This window comes from Camelus ferus, chromosome 36 (assembly GCF_009834535.1).
Source record: "Camelus ferus isolate YT-003-E chromosome 36, BCGSAC_Cfer_1.0, whole genome shotgun sequence".
Lineage (NCBI taxonomy): Eukaryota > Metazoa > Chordata > Mammalia > Artiodactyla > Camelidae > Camelus > Camelus ferus.
In genome coordinates, this window is record NC_045731.1 from 22,215,119 (window position 1) to 22,222,288 (window position 7,170).

Sequence of the window (7,170 nt, forward strand, 5' to 3'; positions counted from 1 at the left end):
ATTTTACACATACTTTAGAAACTGATTTGAATTTTGCTCTCTACCTGCAAGGCTATATTTTAGGTAATAACATAAGCTGGCCACTATACTAAATTTTGTTTCCCTGTTTGCTTAATCCTCACAACAACTCTGTAAGCTGCTATTATTACCCCCATATAACAGATAAAGAGCTTGAGGCAGAAAATAATTTGGGTAACTTGGTAAATGGTGGAGCTGGGTAAGACTGCAGCCAGTCTGACACTCAAGTCCATTCTTCTCACCAATGTCTGATACTGCTGCCTACATTCAGCAATGACCGCTGATTTCATATTTAAGTGTGTCATTTCTAAAAGTGCAAAGCTATATTAGTACTGCTGTGTAAATTATTCTTTTGAGATGTGATTGCCAAAAAAACAAAAACAAATAAAATCAGGGTGCCACTGAGGGGAGGGCGAACTGCATATGGACGGACACAAGGGGACTTTTTGAGGACACAGTTGCACAACTCTAGAAATAGCTAAAATGGCTGACTTGTACAATTATAATGTGTGAATTTTATGGCCTGTAAATTACACCTTAATACAGCTATTAAATTAAGAAACTGGGATACCAAATTAAGACTAAAACACATATATATCTCACAAAGAACAAGAGGCAAATAATATTTACTGCGCCATTTTCCTTCATGCAGATTCCTTTCCTCACCCGTTCCTGAAAGGATGATTCAGTTTTAAAATAGTCTTTTAATTTATTCAGCAAATAATTTTTGACTGCCTACTATGTACCCAGGACTAGTCTAGGCACTTGGAATAGATCAATAAACAAAACAAAAGTCCTGTCCTCACAGAGCTTGGTTGGAGTCTAGCTGGGGTGGGGGGTGGAGATGACAATTCACACAACAGAGCAGCAGAGGAGGTGGCATGTTAGGAAAGAGGAACCATGGAAAAAAGAAAAAAGGGCAAGGTAAATAGAGTTGAGGGTATGGGATGAGGGTGATGTTGTATTAAATACCAGAGCAGGCCACACTGAGGACTGAGGTTAGAACTAGGACTAGGAGGTGAGAAGTCCCAGGTGGACGGAATAACCATCACCAAGGCCAGCGTGCACCTCGCATGTTCCAGAATGGGGGCACGGCTGGAGCTGCGGAGAAGGGTCAGTGCAGATCCTGTACGGCCTTGGAGGACGTTGTAAGGACTGTGGCTTTTACCCGGAGTGAAATGGGGAGGCACTGCAGAAGGACGACACGATCTAACTTAGGTTTTCAAGGCTCACTTGACTGCCGGGTGAGAATAGTGCAAACGGGTCAGAGATGAAAGGAGGGAAGCCTCTGAGAAGGGCTGTGCAGGAGGAGAGGACAGTGGCTCAGGGCAGGGAAGCAGCAGTGGAGGCAGGAGCCATGGTGAGAAGTGGCTGGGTTCTGGATATGTTTTAAAGGCAGTGTTCAAACCAGATCTATTGACAGAATTCATGTGGTATGTCAGTGAAAGTCAGAATAACTCCAAGATTTTTGACCCAAGCAGCTGGAAGGATTAAGTTTCCACTAACTGAATGGGGGAGGCTGCAGAAAGAACCAGTTTGGGGGGTAGGAGGACCAAGAGCTCAGTTTTTACACATGTTGGTTTTAAGATATCAGAGTTCCAAGTGAAGATGTCAAATCAGCAGAAGATTGTAAGAGTCCAGAGTTGGAGTGAAAAAGTCTAACGGGAGACAGAAAAGTGGGAATCATGGGTCACACAGGCGGTACAAGGAAGCCATGAAACCCAGGTACTCAAACATTAAGATAACCTGGCATTAACCATAGAAGTTGTCCTTGAGGGCCTGCCTATTAGGTGTGGATATCAGTCCTATTTCCCGACCACTCGAGTTTAAAAAGGAACTTACAAATGAATTCGTGCAAGACACTGCCTCCAGTGGATGGGTCCAGAGCTGGAGTGGGAGAATGGGATGGTGCACGCTACTCCCTACGGCAGAATGTGTGTGTGTGTGTGTGTGTGTGTGTGTGTGTGTGTGTGTACACATGTGTGTGTGCAGGGGGATGAGATACACCTGGCTTAAGAAAAGAGCTAGTAAGTCTAGAAGCTGAAAGATGAAAGAACATCCAGATCTGGTAGAGGGAACAGGGGAAACACTGTGTACTGTAAGACATATCCCCATAATGCCATTTCCCACCATCCTTTCATCAGGAACACAGTTGGAAAGGGGGGAATTATGTAGATACGTGTGATGTACACAAACTTTCTGACTATGTAACACTGAATTTCTACATATGTAGCAAGTTAATGATATTTATATCTGCTTCAAGTTTAATAACAAGTTCACAACAGAGGGAAAATAAAATATTGAGGACTGGTAGAAGTATCATAGAAGGCCTTTCAATGCTCAGAATGGAAGCAAAAGCAGCTTCACCCCACAAAGAATGTCATTAAGTGTCAAGAATGTTTATATTTGCTTAAGAAATTGAGAGTTACAACTTCCTGCTTTAAAGAGTTAACTTTAAGACAGATACCATACTATAAGCAACGTCTATACTGGTGCTTTCTTAAAGCTATTTTTAGTTCCTGCTTGTTCTGATGTACTCCAGAAACTCTGCAAAGAAAAGCTTCTATTCAAAGGCTTAAAGGAATAAAAAAGAAATAACACTGCATTCTTTTAAGTGTTCTCTGTACCGAAAGTCACTTGCAAATGCAGCACCCTGCCACAGGTCCACATTTTTAACAATAAAGTCCTTAGCGCAATTTTTCAATCGCTATGTGAATTTGTGTCAGTCTCTCACTCAGAAGCAGAATGGAGTACCAGAAAATGACACGTCATGTCTAAAACTACAGATGTGGGAGATGAACGGACACCAGGACACAGCGAAGTGGGAGGGTGAGGTTTACCTTCTAAGTTACCGTAAGTGCAGTTACACCTGCTCCCTGCTTCCCCTGTGAAGTGAAGTACTAGTCTTTTACAGAAAAGCTCTCATTCTGAGAACTGTCTTCTTTAAAATATTTGGAGATTCTTTTTTAAGGTTCTTTCACTTTTAAGTCTTTCCCCAACTCTACATCCCATAACAAGTGTTAAAATTATCCAATAGCCTATTGTTACAGAACATACTCTACAAAAGCTGAGGTTTCCCAGGGTTTGGATCCCAGAAATCTGCTACCAGATAATCCTAAAGCCTTCCTTCCATAACTGACTCTTCTGCCAATTCCCAGCTGCAGGCAAATTCGGCTTCTCAGCCCAGGTAACTTTCTACCTCTGCCTACGAACACTCTACTGCCAGTAAAGGAACTCTCAGACAGGAAGCAAACAAAGCCCCTAGTGAGGGTTGCCTCCTTCAAACAATCAAGATGCCATCACCAAGCAAATATTTAAACCTACTTCAAACTTCTGAAGACATCTTACAAACAATATAGTTTCTATAGATGCATACTATTTGCTCTGGAATAGTGATTTCCAATGGAGGGAACAAGGGACCACATGACCCGAGGCAATTTTTTAAAACTGCACAAACCGTCCCTCTTCACGTGAGGATTCAGGCAAGCCCGTCTTACAGGTCTAGGTGTAACAGAATGACAGCACCTCTAGGAGTAGGGTGAAAAGCAGCGAGGTAGACTTTTAGTGAAAGAGGGTGATGTAATGTGCCCCATCGCCCACGTACCTCCCACCACAGGACAATCATCTCAGATCGAGAACAAACACTTTGGGAAACAGAGGTTGTTAATGTTTTTATGGTTTTCTGGTGGAAATAATGCCCTGAGTCATGTGAAGTTGTGGCTGCAAAATCAAACAGGGGACCAGACATTTTCACATTCAGGACACAAGTAGCCCCCGGGTGGCCACCATACTCTGCTCTCCCCTTTGCCTGTTCACCACAAAAGCTGAAGGACTCTCCTGCTCGCAATGACACCCACCACTTCTCACAAATTCCTGCCAAGTCCACGTCAGCAGCTCGTGGTGTCAAAGTCACCATTTGTACTGCTCTGAAGTCCCTCCATTACTTTATATCCCTTCTATTTTCTCTGTTGTCTTCCTAGCTACACTTGCATTCAGAAGCTGGTTACCGCACTGACATTGCCTCTGTAATCAGTCCAGGATATAGGAAGCAGAGACTCAACTGTAACCAGTCCCAGAATACTTGTCATGCCACTCTAGTTTCCCAACAAAATACTCTGGCATCCCTCATCTCACCCAAAGAACCACCGCATTACTTAGAGGTTGTAAAAGTAGAGGGCTTTCTCTACTGGGAAACACTGTGGCTTGTGGTAGACTTGTGATTTCAGTTTTTGCAACTAGTTACAGGCAAAAAGACATGTTCCGCAAATTTTCTTCAAGCGTTTGGAATTTAAACTTTTATTAGATACAGAGCCGGCGGACTAACTGTCATCTATGAACATATGGTCATATTACCAAATAATGTTCATGTCTGCCTTACAGACATGTAAGAATTTGAATTACACCTGCATCCTGTTGGCCTTTAGAATTGGATGTGAAGCATCCTGTGAGACAAAAAACCTCCTATCCAGTCACAGAACACCTTACAGACAACATCACATTAATGCCACTGAATAAATTAGTATAGTCCATGTATGGTTAAGTTACATCTCCAATTTCTCAGAGCTGGATAGGAGATGTCTAGAAAAGCTGGAAAAGCCCAATTACCAAAACAGCTCAAAAGTTAAAGCAGACTCCTGCACCTCCCAGGGCGGAGGGTGGAGGGGTCATTGCCCACAACCCTGTCCTCCCCCAGGACGTGGCATGTGGGGAAGCAGGCAGGAGTGGGTGGCTGGGACTCGGAGGTGGAGAGGTGATGAAAGCAGAGTGGAACTGCTCTGGTCCTAGAACAACAGAGCTGTAAAAAGCTCGGCTTCAGTTCAACCCGCTCCCTCTCCCACTTTCCCTCCCACCTACGTGACAAACAGAGCACAGTCAGGCACTTTCTGCCCATGACGGTGACTACTAGCAGGAAAGGGACCAGGATAAAGGCATGTCCTATAAAATATCAGTCTGATTTTAAAGACTATGTTATAAACAATGAACAGCACTGTCAGAGTGGGACACTTGTGAGGCTGCTCAAATAGGGAGGAGGAGGCTGAGGATCCATTTCCAGCACTTCCATGTCTTTTATCACTCCTACTTCTGACCTTTCCTTTGCCACTTTTTGTAGCACTGCCATCACTGGCAGGTAAAGGGGCAGCAATGTGACTTGGCCGTTTGGCTGATGGGGCTACATTTCCCAGCACTGGAATGAAAAGGCACTGGAAGAGGAGCAGCTGGAAGATGTGAACCGCGGTCCTGGCCTGTGCCAAACACTAACCAGGTGAACCTGGGTTAGGCTGTTAGTCTCTCTGGGCTTCCGGCTGTTTACTTATAAAAGAAGGTTTTGTCATTCCACAAATATATCCAATATGAAATGTAACGTGAAAGTCAAACATAATGATATCTCACCTGCTTGCCTCAGGGAACTGTACAAGCACTGAACACTATGTGAATGTAAACACAGAGTTAAGGAAACTGTTGAGGTAAAGCACTAAACTGAACATGGAGATAAAGTTTTATGGATTTTCTTGGCTTTCTTTTTTAATTGCAACACTGAATTAATAGTTATTAGCTATAATCCACACCACCACCCCTGCAAATAAGTAAAGTTGGTAAGCACTGCCTGGATGCCTGCTATTGCCCGATGCTAAGCAGGGTGAGGGGTATAAAGGAGGCTGAACAAGGGAGTCTTCTCCAGTTACCAGCTAAGTGAGGAGACACATTGGAAACCACCCGGGAATGGTACCAAGTCAGTACTCAAAGCCAAGATTACAGGCTACCGATCATAAACAGTGCAGGAATACAAAGAGGAGCTAGAAGTATTTGGAGTAAATAGGGAAGACTCTATGAAGGGGATGGGGCTCCAACTAGTTCTCAGGGCAATTCTAAGCTGTTTTAACTGAGGACTGGATAGGAAAAGGCTGGTGACTCCTGGTTTTTAATAAGGCACAGGTTACCCTAGGAGGCTAAGTCACATAATGATTGGAACACATAAGGTAAGGCCAAAGTGATGGAGGGTCGAGACTACCTGGCTGAGATCTGGTTGTGGTAAGTCTTTGACTTGACTCTAGATGTTGGAGCGTCAAAACTGTAGGTTGACTGAAAGGGGGGGGAGAGAATATCCAAGAATTCAGCAGAAGGAAAAATTCATGTATCCGGGATGAAAGCTCTTCATCAGAGCATCAGCAATCAGAATAGACATTTGAAACCAAAAACATACAGTTCCAGAAGCTGACAAAATGTGGAGGGTGGTGAGAGAAAGATGAATCAAAGACCATTCCAAGCCTTTGGGTATTCAAGACCGGAAGAATGATTATCCCACTGAATGAGTGGAGACGCTGCAAGAAAAAAGATTATGAAACCAGCTTTAGACATGTTGAATCTGACATATGAGCTAAGAGTAGGTGTTCTCTAAGAAGCTCAGAATTCAAAACTGAAGCACAGATCTAGAGTACAGGCTTAAGATGCAGATGGACAAGACATGATAAATCTCCTAAAAGAAAACATAGGCAAAACATTATCTGACATAAATCTTAGCAACGTTCTCCTAGTGCAATCTACCCAGGCAATGGAAATAGGAGAAAAAAATAAACAAATGGGACGTAATTAAACTCATAATTTTCTTCACAGCAAAGGCAACCATAAGTAAAACAAAACAACAACCTACGAATGGGAGAAAATATTTGCAAATGATACGACTAACAAAGGCTTAATTTTCAGAATATATAAACAGCTCATACAACTTAATAACAAGAAAACAAACAACTGAATCCAAAAATAGGCAGAAGACCTAAACAAGCATTTCTCCAATGAAGACACAAAGTGGCCAATAGACACATGAAAAAATGCTCAATATCACTAATAAACAGAGAAATGCAAATCAAAACTACAATGAGGTATCAGCTCACACCAGTCAGAATGGCCATCGCTCAGAGTTCATGAATGATAAAATGCTAGAGAGGGCTGTAGAGGAAGGGAACCCTTTACACTGCTGGTGGGAAACCAGTTTGGTGTAGTCATTATAGAAAACATGGAAATCCCTGAAAAAACTAAAAGTAGGCTTATCCTAGACCCAGTAATCCCACTTCTGGGTATACAACTGGAAGGAACTCCAATGTGAAAAGATACCTGCACTCCAGTATTCAAAGCACCACTGTATACAATAGCCGA

The 7,170-nt window shown here is 42.9% G+C and overlaps 1 protein-coding gene and 1 long non-coding RNA gene across 2 annotated transcripts in view; one reads left to right on the forward strand and one right to left on the reverse strand.

The window, feature by feature from the left end:
• Positions 1–1,415, reverse strand: part of LOC116661728 (anoctamin-6-like) — a 408,020-nt gene extending 406,605 nt beyond the window's left edge. The window contains exon 1 of the mRNA XM_032474242.1: positions 1,087–1,415. The gene's annotated coding sequence lies outside the window, so the exon portion shown is untranslated. The remainder of the gene's footprint in view (positions 1–1,086) is intronic.
• The window catches only part of LOC116661745, a 224,774-nt gene that overhangs the window by 191,128 nt on the left and 26,476 nt on the right, over positions 1–7,170 (forward strand). The gene's annotated exons all lie outside the window — the stretch shown is intronic.